Source organism: Salmo trutta, chromosome 7 (assembly GCF_901001165.1).
Source record: "Salmo trutta chromosome 7, fSalTru1.1, whole genome shotgun sequence".
Classification (NCBI taxonomy): Eukaryota; Metazoa; Chordata; class Actinopteri; order Salmoniformes; family Salmonidae; genus Salmo; species Salmo trutta.
In genome coordinates, this window is record NC_042963.1 from 12,794,267 (window position 1) to 12,813,205 (window position 18,939).

At 42.0% G+C, this 18,939-nt stretch overlaps 1 non-coding gene across 1 annotated transcript; it reads left to right on the top strand.

Moving 5' to 3' along the window:
* The first annotated feature begins 12,921 nt into the window (after nt 1-12,921).
* LOC115197825 (U4 spliceosomal RNA) lies at nt 12,922-13,062 on the top strand. Its single transcript, XR_003879067.1, has one exon. It is a non-coding gene; the product is annotated as a U4 spliceosomal RNA (small nuclear RNA).
* Nucleotides 13,063-18,939: the final 5,877 nt, after the last annotated feature.

Genomic DNA, 18,939 nt, shown 5'->3' on the forward strand with positions numbered 1-18,939 from the left:
TTCTCTTCCGTCGCCACCAGCTTGGAATGATTTGGAATGGAAGGGATTGGAATAGCTCGTGCATGCGAGTTCACGTTCAGTATGGCAAAACAGTCCCTTCTCGGCTGCTATTTCATGCAAATCTTAAAGTGTTTTTTATTTTTAATCCATTGCAGATTAATGTCTAAAGGGATTAGGGCCGTTCCATTTCTCGGGTGGAATAAAAATCTATTCTGAAACCAATCAAACATTCAAACCATCGAAAAGCATTTGTTTGTCCAAACTTGTCTGTGCATGGTAGGGACCATGGTTGATAGTGATACCTGCATCATGATGCCATAACAACTCGATGTCTTTGAGATGGAGGTTGTGATAAATAAGGGGATTATGACTCTGACATAGCACTTTCTTCAATCACATATATTTATTAGGCTACATTAACGTCTAGTTTTTATTTATATTTGTTTGCGTCGTGAACTAACGTGAATCTAACGTGAAATCAACAAAAATTGTCACCATGTTATTGGATTTAGGTTAACAGTTGGGTGAAAACAATTCGAAATTCCCATACGTTGATTTCTTTTTGTAAATCGAATCAGATTTCCGTCGTCATATAATTAAACAAATATAATATTATGTGGAAACAACGTTGATTCAACAAGTTTTTGCCCAGTGGGGTAGTTCACTACAGGCTTCTTGTGTAGCCGAGCTGGCTATGCGCAGCTTGAAGATAATGAAATTGTCAGACAGTGTTTAGATAACTTAATTGATTGTAGAACCCATATGATGAATGAGTAAACCATTTGTTATTCTTATGTTTTACTGACTCCATCAAGCCTAGGGCTACCTGTGTATAATGAAATAGTCAAGCCAGTGCAGTTACTAGCAGTGGCCGAATTGTCTTTTCACCATTAAAGGTAAGGTTGCATCAAGCACAGTTGTACATTAGAAAACCTTGAAGAAACTATCAGGCTTCCTCACCTTTCCAAACACACCTCTCCTGCATACTGCCACATTCCAGTCAGGGGCTAAAAGCATGCGAGACTGAACCCAGATCAGCGTAGTCAACCCACCATCACCATGAACATCTTCCATTGAATAGTTTGTATTCTTGCCTTGGAGCATCATCCCACACTGCAGTTTGGTACATAGAGAAATAATAGTTTTGTGGCCCTGTCATAGCCTACGTCCCAAATGGCGCCCTATCCATATATAGTGCACGACATTTGACCAGAGCCCTATGGGCCCTAGTCAAAAGTAGTGCACTATATAGAGAATATGATGCTATTTGGGATGCAGAAAACTCCTTGTTGTGTCTGGGTGTGTGTCAGTTTTGTGAGTGATTTATGGCCATGCAAATGAGTCTGTCTGTCTGGGGGAGCGACGTGTTGTCTTTGCCCGATGGGCCCTGAGGGACTATGGAATTGAGGGGGAATGAGTCAGCCCCTTACTGCTGACACAGCCAGAAGAGTGGCAGAGATGCAGCAGAGAGACAGAGCGAGATGGGGGAGATGGCCTTCACAAGTCTTCCCATTGACTGATGAGATCAAGGAGAATCTAGGCCATGCCAGACAAGTGTCAGGTAAACAGACACAGAGAGATAGAGCAAGAGAGACAAACAGAACACTACTCGCAGAGCAGAAACTGAACACTCAGGAAACACCGCTAAGAGAGTGAGTGTAGAGAGCAAACCAAGCAGAGCGAGAGATCTGCTATCTATGTGGTGCTTGACTTTACAACGTTTGACCTGTTTGTCTAAGGGTTCAGGAGTAACGTGTCTTGGAAGTAGGCTATATGACCAGACCAAGGGCAGCGCTCACACACTGAGAGGTCCCGACGACCAGGCTGAGTTCATTCACAATTGGAATAGAGAAACTGTTCATGTGAATAGGATCAACCATTAAATAAGGAATAAGTTCTCTGTTGCCTGTATGATGATAGTGTTCATGTGTAATTCATGTGTAACAAATGACAGTCAGACCTTTTACTCATGCAGAGGAGTGAAAGGGGATCGCGGCGCTCGATTTCTTGACATTCAAATCTGTGTGCTCAGTCATTTACCCGAGGAGAAATTATTCTATTCACACAATGTTAGTAATGAAGTCAGTGCGTTCATCCTCTCTCCTTGAGTGTTCAGACAAGGTCTAACCAAGACTTGTAGGTCAGTAGCATACTTCAGAACCGGTTTTTCATATGGATAGAGTGCACTCTGCTGGTTTCTTATTGCAGTGCATGTGTTCAAGTGACCGTGTAATGTCATGTATTGATGCTGTACTTTATGAGGTGGGTGGGACTCCATGTGGTGGGAGGGTTGTGTTTTTTTCAGAAATAGATATTTCATTTGTCAGTGCTTCTGTTATAATGTATGTATGGTTTGCGAAATCGTCACAACAGTGCATATTTAATAACTGCGCGACCAATATTGATATCGCTACGTAGTGTTGCTATGTGTACCTCCAAATATATCCAACATTGCTATGCAGTAGTATCAGCGTGCAAGGAACACATGCACTATTGTACCAGTGTCTGCAGGTTGCCAGATGTAACATCTCTGGGAGGGAGCTCAGAAGACAGGAGACATAGGGGTAACAGATGGAGGTTACTCGCAGACACAAGTTGTCACGGGGGGTGAGGCAAGGTGTGAAAACTCGCTGGAGAGTCAGACGAAGGTTATTTAAAAGAGCATGAGAAGGAGCAGTTTGGTTGAGTTTCAAACCCCACTCTATATAGTGCACTATACAGGGAATAGTGTGGCATTTGGAATGCATCCTTCGATTTGAATAGCTGCCTGACCTAGCAGAGCACAGCGCTGTCTGCCAATATGACATATTACAGTGGAAGTCTGAGGGCTGGGGATGTTTGAGCGACCTTAGCCTCGTCGAGAACCAGGATATGGCTACGCGAGACTAGAGCAACCTAACTTTACTATGTGCAGACTTGAGGCCTGGCTGGGTGTCTGTACTGTAAAGTATAGTGTAACATGGAGACATCAGTTTCAGCATAGGGGGGAGAGAGAGAGAGAGAGAGTGAGAGGAGAAAAAGATAGACTGGCGCACTTCGGACTCAGTCCAAGCAAAACCACCACATGCTGGGAATAGCAGGGTGGCAGCCGTGTGTGGGTTGGACTGGCTTGTGTGAGGAACAGTTTGAGTATGTGCGTGTTTCAGTATACTTAGTGTTTATATGAGTGTAATTATATGTTTAGAAGCGCTTGCATTGGTAAAGAACTGTGTATGCTTTCGTGCCTGGCTTGCATGTGTTACAGCTTGCCTTTGAGCTCATGATAGGTGGGGCTGTGTGGAGGTGATCCTACAAAACCCATTGAGTGATATTATTCTCCATCATATCAGATCTCAGATCTCCAATGCACTGGCTGAGCTAGCAGGCTTTCGTTTCAGGGAAGACTAATGTCAGCAGGTTGTTTTGCTCTACTACAGGATCTAATCACAGTTTGCCCGGCTCAGCCTGTGGGGGTGGGCGTAACTGTACACTTCTGGGGACTTTTTAAAAGGACATTCTACTCCGAAATGAAAATAAAATACACTCTGCTGCTACTCTCCCTTCACTCTGCTATTGCTTTACCCCCAGGGGTGTCAAACGCATTTTGCCCGACGGGCCCCATTCAGTCTTCACCGAGGTCCGGAGGGCTGCATTTAAAATGGATTATATTTCCTTGCCATCAAAAATAAGCAAAAACTAGTCCCCTAACCATCGCTTTTGGCATTTCCGATGCTCCCAGACTGTGTAGCTTTCGTTTCGATGACTGCTAGCTAGCTGGACAGCGAAAAGAGACTATAAATGTAGGTGCATTATAATTTCTACCCTGTTTCCATTTGGTTTTAGTAATTTCAATGTCGACTGAGATAATTTTTTCCCAGAGGAAAAAGAAATCAACAAATGAAATGATATTTTTGTAGTGGATTAAGCATCTGTGGAAACACGCCACACACATGCACAAAAACAGAGACCCAGACACACACACATCTCATTATGCCCTTTGATCCTGATTAATCACTGATCAGTGATGTAAGAAAGCTGAGTGAGTGTTTTGGTGGACTGAAGTTTGAGAGTGTCTGATTAGAGACAGGCAGCTAGGGCTGTGGTTGAGAGGGTCTAAGCTGGATCAGCTTGGTTGGCACACACCAGTCTTGTATTTCCCAGACAAAAATGCAAACTTAACCTAGTAGGAGCTGCTCCACGTAACATAAGCTAATCCTTATCCTGGATCCTGACCTGAGGATGACATTGATTTAAAAACTGCGATTTATTATACTAAACTATGAAAAAAGGGAGAATGCCAGCAGGTTTAAGACCATGGACGCCACTGGGCAATATTGAAAGGCAGGGTATTATGTAGGCCGCCCAGCAGCCCATGTTGAATCAGTGCCATAGCCATCTGCCATACTCTATTTTCATCCCACAGCCCACTGGTGGTGGAACAGCCTGAGCCAAAAGGGACTTCTATGGTTACAGAGCCCTTTGCTCTGCTCTGCATTCATAACCAAACGCATCTTTGTTCAACAGGTCCAATCTCAGCCTCTGGGATGGCGAGTGGACCAGATCTCATCTATAATTATGTACCGTGTGCTTACTATCTTTGAGTGGATGGATGTTAAGCCAGTAAGATTCTTGATAGGGTTGTAAGAGAACAGTAATCAAGGCACCTCAAGAGTATTAATGCGGATTATCACCACCACTGACCACCACCATTATCAAATGTCCACAACTAGCACACAAGGGTGGCACACAAGCCTGGTTTGAGAGATTGTCTGGCTGGCAAAGTGAACAGCACTCTTCTCATATTTTCCTGTGTTGTACAGTAGTAATAGCCAGGTTGTAGTGTGATGATGAATATGGGTTGCCATGCCAGGCTCATAATGAAACAGAAGCTGACAGGATTCATTTGAGATTATGTGGCCTGGACACAGTGTAATCCCTTTATCTACATACTTACCTGTCCTGTACCTGACGGTGATCCTGCCACTGTGGGGCTCATTGGCCTGTCTGTCTCTGTCTGGTAGGAGACAATATTCATGTGTCAGCAGCAAAGCACAGGTAGCAAAGCACAGGCAGCCCGGGACAGGCAGCACAGGACAGGACAGGACAGGCAGCACAGGATGGGTAGTTTTCACCTTGCACTGGTTATCTGCTGCTGAGTATGCATAATATAAAGAGCATAGCATTATCCCAACAAAGTTTTTCAACAACAGAAATGCTTCTAATAGTGACTCTCCATAGGAAATTAGGGTTTATATTATTATCTGGTATTGCATTGACATATAGCTGTCACGTCCTGACCAGTATAAGGGGTTATTTGTCATTGTAGTTTGGTCAGGGCGTGGCAGGGGTGTGTTTGTTTTGTGTTGTCGGGGTTTTGGGGATTTGTTCTGTTTTGTATTTCTATGGTTTTTTTATGTTGTATATTTCTTTGTGTTGGCCTGGTATGGCTCTCAATCAGGAACAGCTGTACATCGTTGTTGCTGATTGGGAGTCATACTTAGGTAGGCCTTTTTCACCTGTCGTTTGTGGGAAGTTGTTTTTGCATTGCTGTGTGTAGCCTGCAAGACTGTTTGTCGTTCGTTCGTTCTCTTGTTTTGTTACGTGTCTCAAATAAAAGTTAAATATGCGCACTCAACCCGCTGCGCCTTGGTCTACTCCATACGACACCGTTACAATAGCCTACAAGTATACTGAACAAAAATCTGAAACGCAACATGTAAAGTGTTGGTGCAATATTTCATGAGGTGAAATAAAAAGATTCCAGAAATGTTCCATACACACAAGAAGCTTATTTCTCTCAAATGTTGTGCACAAATTTATTTACATTCCTGTTAGTGAGCATTTCTCATTTGCCAAGATAACCATCCACCTGACAGGTGTTTCATATCAAGAAGCTGATTTAACAACATGATCATTACACAGGTGCACCTTGTGCTGGAGACAATAAAAGGCCACTGTAAAATATTCAGTTTTGTCACACAACACAATGCCAGAGATGTCTCAAGTTTTAAGGGTTTTTAGCCTCATAACATGGTTAAAATAATAATGTTGATATCATGGATGGTCAATCCTTGCATCCATAGCTCTATTAATCTGAGAGTGGTTACATTTCTCCAGGCCCATCCCTCAGCTTTTTACCAAAAGCAGAGGCAGGGCGACTGTTTTGTTATTGTTTCATCTGTGGATTTGCCCTTTAAACAGCTGCATATTATCAAGATATCAAAGTCATTCCATGAGCACAGCATTTATTTTTCAACTCGAATCAATTAACAAAAGCAGTCCTAATTTGGCTAATCTATACTTCCATATTTCCAAGTCCTATTCTTGAAGATAAAGGGGTATAACAATTATTGGAATGACTGGAATTCTGATAGACTTTCTGTTTTTAATGTAAAAATATAACTTAATAGTATTAATCCTTATAAGGAATTTGAAATTATTTATACTTTTACTTTTGATACTTAAGTATAATTGAGGTTTCGTCCGATGTAGTGCATCTACATCTGCATTGCTTGCTGTTTGGGGTTTTAGGCTGGGTTTCTGTACAGCACTTTGTGACATTGGCTGATGTAAAAAGGGCTTTATAAATACATGTGATTGATTGATTGACTTTTGATACTTAAGTACAGTTGAAGTCGAAAGTTTACATACACCTTAGCCAAATACATTTACACTCAGTTTTTCACAATTCCTGACATTTAATCCCAGTACAAATTCCCTGTCTTAGGTCAGTTAGGATCACCACTTTATTTTAAGAACGTGAAATGTCAGAATAATAGTAGAGAATGATTTATTTCAGCTTTTATTTCTTTCATCACATTCCCAGTGGGTCAGAAGTTTACATACACTCAATTAGTATTTGGTAGCATTGCCTTTAAATTGTTTAACTTGGGTCAAAGTTTCGGGTAGCCTTCCACAAGCTTCCCACAATAAATTGGGTGAATTTTGGCCCATTCCTCCTGACAGAGCTGGTGTAACTGAGTCAGGTTTGTAGGCCTCCTTGCTCGCACACGCTTTTTCAGTTCTGCCCACAATTTTTCTATGGGATTGAGGTCAGGGCTTTGTGATGGCCACTCCAATCCCTTGACTTTGTTGTCCATAAGCCATTTTGCCACAACTTTGGAAGTACGCTTTGGGGTCATTGTCCATTTGGAAGACCCATTTGCGACCAAGATTTAACTTCCTGACGGATGTCTTGAGATGTTGCTTCAATATATCCAAATCATTTTCCATCCTCATGACGCCATCTATTTTATGTGGTGCACCAGAACCTCCTGCAGCAAAGCACCCCCACAACATGATGCTGCCACCTCCGTGCTTCACGGTTGGGATGGTGTTCTTCAGCTTGCAAGCCTCCCCTTTTTTCCTCCAAACATAATGATGGTCATTATGGCCATACAGTTCTATTTTTGTTTCATCAGACCAGAGGACATTTCTCCAAAAAGTACGATCTTTGTCCCCATGTGCAGTTGCAAACCGTTGTCTGGCTTTTTTATGGCGGTCTTGGAGCAGCGGCTTGTTCCTTGCTGAGCGGCCTTTCAGGTTATCTCGATATAGGACTCGTTTTACTGTGGATATAGATACTTTTGTACCCGTTTCCTCCGGCATCTTCACAAGGTCCTTTGCTGTTGTTCTGGGATTGACTTGCACTTTTCGCACCAAAGTATGTTCATCTCAAGGATACAGAACGCGGTTCCTTCCTGAGTGATATGACGGCTGCGTGGTCCCATGGTGTTTATACTTGCATACCATTTTTTGTACAGATGAACGTGGTACCTTCAGGCGTTTGGAAATTGCTCCCAAGGATGAACCAGACTTGTGGAGGTCACAATTCTTTTTCTGAGGTCTTGGCTGATTTGTTTTGATTTTCCCATGATGTCAAGCAAAGAGCCACTGAGTTTGAAGGTAGGCCTTGAAATACATCCACAGGTACACCTCCAATTGACCCAAATGATGTCAATTAGCCTATCAGAAGCTTCTAAAGCCATAACATCATTTTCTGGAATTTTCCAAGCTGTTTAAATGCACAGTCAACTTAGTGTATGTAAACTTCTGACCCATTGGAATTGTGATACAGTGAATTATAAGTGAAACAATCTGTCTGTAAACAATTGTTGGAAAAATTACTCATGTCATGCACAAAGTAGATGTCCTAACCAACTTGCCAAAACTATAGTTTGTTAACAAGAAATGTGTGGTAGGTTGAAAAACGACTTTTAATGACTCCAAGCTAAGTGTATGTAAACTTCCGACTTCAAATGTATGTATGTGTATATATATAGATATATATAAAGATATACACTGCTCAAAAAAATAAAGGGAACACTTAAACAACACAATGTAACTCCAAGTCAATCACACTTCTGTGAAATCAAACTGTCCACTTAGGAAGCAACACTGATTGACAATAAATTTCACATGCTGTTGTGCAAATGTAATAGACAACAGGTGGAAATTATAGGCAATTAGCAAGACACCCCCAATAAAGGAGTGGTTCGGCAGGTGGTGACCACAGACCACTTCTCAGTTCTTATGCTTCCTGGCTGATGTTTTGGTCACTTTTGAATGCTGGCGGTGCTTTCACTCTAGTGGTAGCATGAGACGGAGTCTACAACCCACACAAGTGGCTCAGGTAGTGCAGCTCATCCAGGATGACACATCAATGCGAGCTGTGGCAAGAAGGTTTGCTGTGTCTGTCAGCGTAGTGTCCAGAGCATGGAGGCGCTACCAGGAGACAGGCCAGTACATCAGGAGACGTGGAGGAGGCCGTAGGAGGGCAACAACCCAGCAGCAGGACCGCTACCTCCGCCTTTGTGCAAGGAGGAGCAGAAGCACTGCCAGAGCCCTGCAAAATGACCTCCAGCAGGCCACAAATGTGCATGTGTCTGCTCAAACGGTCAGAAACAGACTCCATGAGGGTGGTATGAGGGCCCGACGTCCACAGGTGGGGGTTGTGCTTACAGCCCAACACCGTGCAGGATGTTTGGCATTTGCCAGAGAACACCAAGATTGGCAAATTCGCCACTGGCGCCCTGTGCTCTTCACAGATGAAAGCAGGTTCACGCTGAGCACGTGACAGACGTGACAGAGTCTGGAGACGCCGTGGAGAACGTTCTGCTGCCTGCAACATCCTCCAGCATGACCGGTTTGGCGGTGGGTCAGTCATGGTGTGGGGTGGCATTTCTTTGGGGGGCCGCACAGCCCTCCATGTGCTCGCCAGAGGTAGCCTGACTGCCATTAGGTACCGAGATGAGGTCCTCAGACCCCTTGTGAGACCATATGGTGGTGCAGTTGGCCCTGGGTTCCTCCTAATGCAAGACAATGCTAGACCTCATGTGGCTGGAGTGTGTCAGCAGTTCCTGCAAGAGGAAGGCATTGATGCTATGGACTGGCCCGCCCGTTCCCCAGACCTGAATCCAATTGAGCACATCTGGGACATCATGTCTCGCTCCATCCACCAACGCCACGTTGCACCACAGACTGTCCAGGAGTTGGCGGATGCTTTAGTCCAGGTCTGGGAGGAGATCCCTCAGGAGACCATCCGCCACCTCATCAGGAGCATGCCCAGGCGTTGTAGGGAGGTCATACAGGCACGTGGAGGCCACACACACTACTCGGCCTCAATTTGACTTGTTTTAAGGACATTACATCAAAGTTGGATCAGCCTGTAGTGTGGTTTTCCACTTTAATTTTGAGTGTGACTCCAAATCCAGACCTCCATGGGTTGATAAATTGGATTTCCATTGATTATTTTTGTGTGATTTTGTTGTCAGCACATTCAACTATGTAAAGAAAAAAGTATTTAATAAGATTATTTCATTCATTCAGATCTAGGATGTGTTATTTTAGTGTTCCCTTTATTTTTTTGAGCAGTATATATATGCCCATTCATTCATGACGAATATAACCTATAAATGCCTCATGAGCTTGCCTGTCACACTCCATGAGAATCCAAAATATAAGCTTGTTTTTCACCAAGGTTTGTAAACATTATAAATTTAAACAAACACTGTATAGCCTCATAACATGGTTAAAATAATAATGTTGATGTCATGGATGGTCAATCCTTGCATCCATAGCTCTATTAATCTGAGAGTGGTTACATTTCTCCAGGCCCATCCCTCAGCTTTTTACCAAAAACAGAGGCAGGGCGACTGTTTTGTTATTGTTTCATCTGTGGATTTGCCCTTTTAACAGCTGCATATTATCAAGATATCAAAGTGTCACCAACAAAAAGGAAAACAATAGGCCTATAGCAAATGACGCATATGGCATTCATTTTTCACATGTAAAGAGCACTTTTCAATAGTGCTGAGAGCATGCCATTCCCCATGAGCGCAGCATTTATTTTTCAACTCGAATCAATTAACAAAAGCAGTCCTAATTTGGCTAATCTATACATCCATATTTTCAAGTCCTATTCTTGAAGATCAAGGAGTATAACATTTATTGGAATGACTGGAATTCTGATAGACTTTCTGTTTTTAATGTAAAAATATAACTTAATTGTATTATGATATGTAGTAGAAAGTGATGGGTTGGAAAAAGCCTTCATAACCAACCCATGAAGTAAAATGTAACATCCATATATAGCCAGCTATGTAAACTTTAACATTGATTTATCCTGCAATAGATGTCGTTCATTTGGTAACATACATTTTTGTCTTCTTCTAGTGCCTCTTAAGGAGAAAGTAATCAAAAAGTAACTGCATGTAATCCGATTACATTAGTTTGGATAGTCCAAAATGTATGTTACTGATTACAATTTTGGACAGGTAACTAGTAACTAACAGATTACATTTAGTAAGTAACCTACCCAACCCTGTTGATGAGCAATGCTTTCTATACACAAAATTATTTTTGCAGTGTTCCGCTATTGCAAAAAATCTCGTAAAATTTTGGAAAGAAAATAAAACAATCACTAAAAAAAGTCAGATGTTCCATTTCTGGAGTGGTGATACTGTTAATTTGTCACCACAGATTGATGGTTTGTTTACATAGCAGGTAGTGATGGGGGAAAAAATCTATAGTTACATATCGTGATATTATCTTTGATTATGGATCATATTGTTTTGACAATATCGCAATATTGTTTTTGCACTAGTTGACTGTACTCTATTTTTCCTTCATAGCTTGTTCTCCGTCTTCTTTTTAAATAGGGAGCCAATTTGTTTTCAGCACTTTTATTTCCATGACTGATCAAAACTCGTTTTCTCATGGCTTTCTTGTCCCTCTGCAGTAGACATTTGGTGAGCAACATGTTTGGAACATCGAATTGCTAAAAAAAAAAAAAACACATTATCGTATAACAATACATATAGAATTGTGAGAATCGGAATACATATCGTTTCGGGCACCTAAGTATCATGATAATATCATGTAGTGAGGTCCCTGGTAATTCCCAGCCCTAATAGCAGGTTAGAACAATTAACGTGGCACATTAGTTGAACTACCGCAGAAGGTTAATTAATGTAGCAGGTTAGGAGAATGAGGTTAAGTTTAGGAAAAGGCCTAGGCTTAGCTACAACGCTACAGTTGTCAACAACTGTTGTCCTCGACGCGACCACTAGCGAGAGCTGTAGCCCTACTCCATAGCCACAACGTTAGAAACATAAACAAGCCATCTGTGGCGACAAAATCATCAGTATCATAACACAAGCAAGCACAATCTGATTCACTATCATGTTCCCTTCTGTTTTACTGCTTTCGGTACCCGTACGTCTTTATCAGCAAATGTTCCTGTGGTTATCGGTGACACGTTTTGTACGTTTCTTGTCCATCCATCCGCCATTGTTTTGTAACGCAACTTTAACTTTTTTTTCTCACCTTGATAACTTTTTTAACATTTAACTGAATCTTGGCATATTTCTTTCTCACCTCATGCTATTGACAATTTTATATTTTATTTCGAATTTGTATCGTTTTGAGGATGTTTGTCAATCATTTTTACCAGAGGTGTTGACTGAAACGAAGGATGGAAGATCAGCGTGCCAGGTAGCCACATTTGGCGCTAGTGGCTCTGCAGGACATTTATGAATGAGAACCCATGAAAATCATGAGCATTAATTTGAACGGAATAGCCTATGTATAATTTTAATACACAATGTAGTTGTGCATTTTGTAAAGCAAATCTTGTTAAGCAGGCTTTAAACTCGGAGGTCGTCACAGAAAGAATCTTGAATATTTGTCACTTTGCATTAGATTAGATTGCCATCTGCTGGTTGGAATGTTACAAATTGTAAGTTTTAATGTCACGTACAATGAAATGCCTTGCAAACTCAAATTGACATGGCAAGGGGGTCGTGTATCAGACTAGAGAGCACTGATAGGCTCATAGAAAGTGTTCACATCATGAAATTCAGTGGTAGCCAGGGGATAGTATGGTGGTGTAGTCAGATAATGTTGTTTATATCAGCGACCTAATATTGCTGTCAAAATAGAAGTAGCATCACCTCAAGAATATTATTATAAGGTACCATCGGTGAGACGTTTTCAACCACAAGGAGTCTACAACGGCATTCTTACTTCAGGGCCATCGCACTTAGCAAAAGAACATGCACCATTTTAGAACGTTGTAGAAAGATATGTAAAACGTAGTTAAGACATGCTTCTCAATTCTTCCCAAAACGTCAAAATGTTTTAAATAGGAATATATTTATATCTGAATACTCTGTAAGGGTCGTTTTATCCAGCCTGTAGTCTACTAATCAGTGATATCCACGTAATGAGACAATGTATCCCACAATGCACTGCGTGGTTTGTGTTTATTATAAATAATACAACTCCAAAAACTAACACATGTAATACTTTTTTTTGTTAATCATATTTTACAACGATTCATAATTTACCTGTTTATATATTGTTGATATATTTATTGATTCAAACCGTCACAGGGACCGTAATTGTACTGATAGTCAATCCACTCGATTCCTCATCTTATTCAGCTTTGCGCAGTGGCAGTATCGTAGCCTATGAGGTCTATCCGAGGCGCGATTATTGCTAGTTGAAAACTTTACCCAATACCCCGCTGAGACGACTTGAAATATAGTCGGCTTTGGCAATTTTTGACGGTCTCTAAGGAGACTGATTTAGCTGTTAAAATAATTACGTGAACAGAAAATAACAGTTGATTTATTACTGACTGCGTGTGCTAGTCAATTTGTTACTCATCAGATTTGGAAGTTACTGTAAAGGCCAACATATTTAAATATTTTAAAGTCATCCCGTTTATTTTTACCGTTTGTATGCAATGTGATGGTTTCTTATTTTGAACAGTAGATGTCACTGTCTACCAAAATACATTGGTTATGTAGTGACGTTCAGCAACCAGGTGTGGGCAGCATTGTATTGTGAGACAATGTAAGCATACCGGAAGAATATAATAATATATTACATTTAGCAGACAATTTTATACAAAGCAACATAGTGTAATGCTGTGCGTGCATACATTAAATTCATAAGGCTTTCCATTAGATGTTGGAACATTGCTGAGGGGACTTGCTTCCATTCAGCCACAAGAGCATTAGTGAGGTCGGCACTGATGTTGGGCGATTAGGCCTGGCTCGCAGTCGGCTTTCCAATTCATCCCAAAGGTGTTTGATGGGGGTTGAGGTCAGGGCTCTGTGCAGGCCAGTCAAGTTCTTCCACACTGATCTCAACAAACCATGTCTGTATGGACCTCGCTTTTTGCACGGGGGCACTGTCATGCTGAAACAGGAAAGGGCCTTCCCCAAACTGTTGCCACAAAGTTGGAAGCACAGAATAGTCTGGAATGCCATTGTATGCTGTAGCGTTAAGATTTCCCTTCACTGGAACTAAGGGGCCTAACCCGAACCATGAAAAACATTATTCCTCCTCCACCAAACTTTACAGTTGGCATTATGCATTGGGGCATGTAGCATTCTCTTGGCATCTGCCAAACCCAGATTTGGCTGTCCGACTGTCAGATGGTGAAGCGTGATTCATCACTCCAGAGAACTCGTTTCCACTGCTCCAGAGTCCAATCGTTGCCACTGTTCCAGAGTCCAATGGCGGCAACCTTTACATCACTCCAGCTGACGCTTGGCATTGCGCAAGGTGATCGTAGGCTTGTGTGCGGCTGCTCGGCCATGGAAACCCCATTTCATGAAGCTCACGAAGAACAGTTATGGTGCTGAAGTTGCGTCCAGAGGCAGTTTGGAACTCGGTAGTGAGTGTTGCAACCAAGGACAGACGATTTCAGCACTCAGTGGTCTCGTGCTGTGAGCTTGTGTGGCCTACCACTTTGCGGCTGAGCCGTTGTTGCTCCTAGACATTACACTTCACAATAACAGCACTTACTGTTGAGCGGGGCTGCAGAAATTTGACGAACTGACTTTTTGGAAAGGTGGCATCCTATGATGGTGCCATGTTGATAGTCACTGAGCTCTTCAGTAAGGCCATTCTACTATCAAATTTTGGCAAAATTATTTGAAATAAAAAACCTTATTTACATGAGTATTCAGACCTTTTGCTATGAGATTCGAAATTGAGCACAGGTGCATCCTGTTTCCATTGATCATCCTTGAGATGTTTCTACAACTTGATTGGAGTCCACCTGTGGTGAATTTGGAAAGGCACACACCTGTCTATATAAGGTCCCACAGTTGTAAGTGCATGTCAGAGCAAAAATCAAGTCATGAGGTCGAAGGAATTGTCCGTAGAGTGTCGAGACAGGATTGTGTCGTGGCACAGATCTGGGGAAGTGTACCAAAACATTTCTGCAGCATTGAAGATCCCCAAGAACACAGTGGCCTCCATCATTCTTAAATGGAAGAAGTTTGGAACCACCAAGACTGGCCACCCGGCCAAACTGAGCAATTGGGGGAGAAGTGCTTTGGTCAGGTAGGTGACCAAGAACCCAATGGTCACTCTGACAGAGCTCTAGAGTTTCTCTGTGGAGATGGGAGGACCTTCCAGAAGGACAGCCATCTCTGCTGCACTCCTCCAATCAGGCCTTTATGGTAGAGTTGCCAGACGGAAACCATTCCTCAGTAAATGGCACATTACAGCTTGCTCGGAGTTCAAGACTCTCAGACCATAAGAAACAAGATTCTCTGGTCTGATGAAACTGAGATTGAACTCTTTGGCCTCAATGCCAAGCGTCACATCTGGAGGAAACCTGGCACCATCCCTACGGTGAAGAATGGTGGTGGCAGCATCATGTCGTGGGGATTTTTTTCAGCGGCAGAGACTGGTCAGGATCGAGGGAATGATGAACGGAGCAAAGTACAGAGAGATCCTTGATGAAAACCTGCTCAAGAGCGCTCAGGACCTCAGACTGGGGTGAAGGTTCACCTTCCAACAGGACAACGACCCTAAGCACACAGCCAAGACAATGCAGGAGGGGCTTCGGGACAACTCTCTGAATGTCCTTGAGTGGCCCAGCAAGAGCCCGGACTTGAACCCGATCAAACATCTCTGGAGAGACCTGAAAATAGCTGTGCAGCAACGCTCCCCATCCAGCCTGACAAAGGTTGAGAGGATCTGCAGAGAACAATGGGAGAAACTCCAAATACAGGTGTGCCCAGCTTGTAGCGTCATACCCAAGAAGACTTGATGTTGTAATCGCTGCCAAAGATGATTCAACAAAGTACTGAGTAAAGGGTCTGAATACTTATGTAAATGTAATATTTCAGTTTTATGATAATGCAGTATAACATGGAAGTTTTGTGATTGACAACTTCAGTAGGGTCTGAGATATACACAGGAAGGATTTGATTGACCTTCAGTCAGGGTCAGGGCATATGAACGTTCGATCCTCTATCCTTCCTAATGGTTGGAGAAATGAGGACATTGAACACTGCCCTATATGTTAACCTACATTTCTCAAGACATTAACCCTTTTATTTAACCTACACATTACCTGTTTTTTTTTAATGTATTTCTATACCCTATGCACCAGCAATCTTAGCCAAAGACCATTTATCAGTCTCAGTTGAATTAATTTCCAGGCTTAATGTTGTCTTTGTGGTTCCACTGCCCTCCATGTGACCCAGGAGGATCTGACACTACTCTGACCAAACAGACAGCATGTTCCATAGAAATAGATAGGCCTCTAAGAATTTATGGCCTTGATTCCGTCAGTCAGAAGATGTGGTAAGATTGAACCATTCCGCAACACCTGCATTCCATTCCAGCTGTACTTGGAGGCAGGCCAAAAAAATAAAAAATAATTGGTCCAGCACCACATGCAGGACTAGTTCCTAGGCAACCATGTGACACTGTCGACAATTGCTATGGCAACCAACGTATCGGCCTCTCTCAATTCTTTGATGAAATGTGCAAGAATCTTCTCTTTGTGTGTGAATTGTTTCAATTACTGTGCCATTCTCTAAGTGAGGAGTGAACAGTTGTGAAGACTCAGTCACTACATTCGTAGTGGCTTTTCAAAAGATGTTCCTCTTCCATTGACATGCTGTCCTTTTCACATCCTCCTTCCAGCGTTTTATTTCATGTGAAGGCTATGTGAAGTGTTTTGAGTTCTAGGTATTATCCATGTAGAGTGGATATGCAGTAAGCTCTCCGAGATGTTATGTATGATATGCTAAGCCATACACTGTTATGGGCTTTCAAAATATATCTAACCTGTACTCCTCCACAAAAAATGCATGTTGTGTAGGCTGAGATTTTTTTATTTATTCACAAAATCCTTATGAACCTAATTTAGGACTTTTCTCAAAATAGTAGAAACAGTCAATCTTTATGCTAGTGATATGCTCAAGGTCTGTAAAGCACACATATGCGTACAGCCACATTTAAAATAGATTTAAAATTGGAAGAGACACAGCACAATTCACTTATGAACAACAGAAGGTGCAATTCTGAAGTGAAACGTTGTATGTCCAATTATAGAAACATCTCACCAGTTCAGATGTGAATCTGAGTCGTCTCCAAGAGGCGACCATACATTACCCCATTATTTACACAATGTTATGCCTCACTATTAGATTAAAGATCACAGGAATCAATACCAAAATCTCACAAGAACTGTGTTAGTGATTCAGCTCCACCAATTAAACGTCCACTGAAATCTTTTAATATCGTCTTTCTCTTAATCACTTCCCAGAGCAGGAGGGGTTGCCCCCAATTAACTGGCTAATTTGACTCTGACACCTCACCACACCGTTATTGTACTTCAGCATTAATAACGTCACTGTCCCACAGGGAAATGATTGTGTGTGGGTTGGTAACAGGCTAAAGGACATTCACTCATGAGTGGAGTATAAAAGATCTATCAATCATCCTATTTCACTCATACAAAGCTAGAGCTGACAATCCATATCTCATATTAGGAATCGCTGTTCCTCATGTCATTTTGAGCCCTCTTCCCTTGAGGCTTTTTTGAAAGGCATTTGAAGTCGGTAATGATGTCCATGGACAGGGTCAGGTGTGTGTATGTGTATGCATATTCATTTGTGTGTGTGTGTGTGTGTGTGTCTGTGTGAGACGCACATGTTTGCAGTATCTGGGTGTGCGTGCAAGTGCACGCCTGTGTGTCTGTAGATGGTGTGTGTGTGTACATTGATTAGCAGAGAGACGGGAACCACAGGTCCTGCTCGTTCCTGTCAGATTATTAGAAGCATTCATTCAGGGCCCTGGTAGCCTGCGGGGCTCTGTAGTGACATTTTAAGGGTATCTGCCTCCCCCTATTTCCTCAGAGCCCAGGTGCTTTTAATTGTATTTCTGTTACCATTTCTGTTACTGGTAGAGCACAGCAAAACCCTCAGACACACACTTCACAACAGCACCCGGACACTGATACTGCAGGCAAAGGTGGGATTCTGAAGTAGTTTTGAAATGTTGTCAACTGCAGTAATTTGACAGTCGGTGGTGTGTGTCACCAAGTTATGCTATCAATTGTCATTTGAGCGTGAACAATTACATACATTTCCCCTATATGTATTAAGAATTTGGGAATTCTCAGGCGGTTTTAGGAATCTAGGGTAACATGTTCTTGCTGTAGATTTTTGAATCAGCCATTTGGGATATTTCTAGACCCATGACCTTTAACAATAAGCCCCATCATTGAATGAAAATCCCCCAGATTGAGCAGACAAAATAAAAGCTTTTTATTCCCTGGGACCAGACCACTCAGAAGCTCCGACCTCCAAAATGAAGACTGGCTTTTCAAAGCTACAGTGTACTGTAGGCACTCACACAAACCCTTATTATCCCCAGAGAAACGCTTTTTGCAAATCCCATTATGACAGAATATGAAAGGTCCAGGCCATGGTCAAGGCACTCAATTCTTATGAAGTTCATACAATTTCCACTTCTGAATAAGCACTTGCATTGATAATAAGGAAAGAGTGAGGTTGAAGGATTTTGGCAAGTGCTGATATGAATGAATTTCATTATAGAACACCTTGAAAAGGAACAAAGGCACTTCAGGATCACTACTGTATCTATGATGCCTGGCAGGGCGTGGGGGGGGGGCATAACCTGGCGGGGGGTCTTTGGTGTCCTCCCCCAGAATATTTTGGGGGGCATCTAAAGCTAATTTCCTGCATTTTTACACAATCCAATATGCCATCTCCATTTAGAACAAAAAGTAAGCAAAAATGCACATAGTCATCAAGCTAGGTAAGAGATCATTATTAGATATGTTGAAGTGATTAATAAGACTGAACTAGATCAAAGGAAATTCAATAATAAATATTGTGTTACACCTTTAACCAATAGCCTAACAAATTAACAACTCTTGAAAAAATACAAATATACAGTACATTTGGAAAGTGTTCAGACCCCTTCCCTTTTTCCACATTTTGTTACGGTACTCATCAATCTACACACAATACCGCATTCTGCCAGGGCAAAACAGGTTTTTCGAAATAAATAACAGAAATACCTTGTTTATATAAGTATTCAGACCCTTTGCTATGAGACTCGAAATTGAGCTCAAGTTCATCCTGTTTCCATTGATCATCCTATATCTACAAT